The sequence below is a fragment of the Galeopterus variegatus genome, unplaced genomic scaffold, assembly GCF_000696425.1.
Source record: "Galeopterus variegatus unplaced genomic scaffold, G_variegatus-3.0.2 Scaffold22252, whole genome shotgun sequence".
NCBI lineage: Eukaryota > Metazoa > Chordata > Mammalia > Dermoptera > Cynocephalidae > Galeopterus > Galeopterus variegatus.
In genome coordinates, this window is record NW_007748363.1 from 1 (window position 1) to 1,702 (window position 1,702).

Below are 1,702 nucleotides of genomic sequence, written 5' to 3' on the forward strand. Positions count from 1 at the left end.
ACCCGTGGCCTTGGTGTTATCAGCACCGCATTCTCCCGAGTGAGCCACGGGCCGGCCCATTTCTATGAACTTTTTGAAGACACCTCATATAGTTATTAATTTTATAAGGCAATTTAGCAAGCACAGTAAGTAGCCCAGAAGTGGTTGTCTTCAGAAGGAGGTTGAAAATGCAAGGTGTTTATGTTTTTATTATGTCTGTTTTGCTTAACTCAGTGCCCTTAAGGAAAGAGAAGAATTAAAAGCCCATAAATCATAATGAGTATCCAGGTGCCAAGGAGGGCCTCACAAGTGTTTCAGGCAGACTGTCGCTCAGCACTGAGGGACTGAACATCAGCAAGGCGGACCATGTCATCGCTGACCACTCTCTGTCCTTCTGCATCTAAGAGATGCCAGAACAAACTATAAAGACCAAGATAAATCAATATGTTTTAAGAAAATTAAATGCTCAGTACAATTTGTAAGTCTTGTTATATGTAATGAATCTTAAAAGCGTGAGGCCAGCAGTAACATTCTAGTCCTTTCCTTCTCCACTTTCTCACCTCCCATTCACTCTTCACTCCTCATGCTCTTTGTTGAGGTCACTGGTAATCTCCTAATTTCCAAGTCCATTAGACATGCTGTAATTGTAGCTTATTTGACCTCTTCATCTAGTCCCACTTTCCTTTTAACAATAAAAGTTGCCATATTTCAAGTGCTATGTGTCAGACATTATACTAGAGCAGAGATTCTCAATGGGAAGAGCAATTTTGCACTGCCCCCGCCCCCCCGACCACCACCAAGGGACATTTGACAATGTTTGGAGGCATTTTTGTTTGTCACTACTTAGGCGGAGGGATGTGCTACTGGCATCTAGTGGGCAAATGTCAGGGATGCTACTGAACATCCTACAATACATAGGACATCTCCCCACAACAAAGAATTATCCAGTCCAAATTGTCAATAGTGCCAAGGCTTTACATATGTAATTTCACTTAATCTTCACAGTAACTCTATGGAGTGGATATGATTATCCCCATTTTGCTGATGAGAAAACCAGCCTATCACTATGAATTACTTAGAGAGTGGTTACTGAGTTCACGAATTCTCCAGGCTCTTTGCTTCTTCCTACCTGACACCAGTCTGCTATCTGCTTGCTAATTTATCAGGGGGAGAAAGAAGGAAGAAAGCCCAGCTCAGCTCTGTGTTATATAAGCAACTTTTGTTAAAAAAACAAAAATCTAAGGACGGAGGAAGTTGAAGCAATTAGCTGAGAGGTAGGGAGTAGTCTAGCATCTAACTCATCTCTGCTTTCATCTTCCACACCCACCACTCATCAGCAACTGCCTGGGCAACCACGACTTACCCCACCTGCTGCTATAAAGAATCTAAGACTAGAAACAGTGTAATGTAAAAAAAAAAAAAAAGAAGAAGAAGAAAGAAGGAAAGAAAAATCAGAAATTCATGCAAGTGTGATTCCAACATGGGGTTCAGGATTGATTTTCAAAGTTGAGGGTTTCCCTTTGTATAATTAGCCATTGACACTCAGCTGTACTATTTTTAAGTAGCTGTCAAAGCTCTTGTCAGAGTAAAACATCCAGCAAGATGATACAAACATCCCAAGGTTTTATGCTTCCCTCTTACTTGACAAGTCAGATGAGGCTAAGACATCATTAGCCAACTACAGACCCCAGGAAAGAACAATTCTAAAAATTGCCTTCCAAGG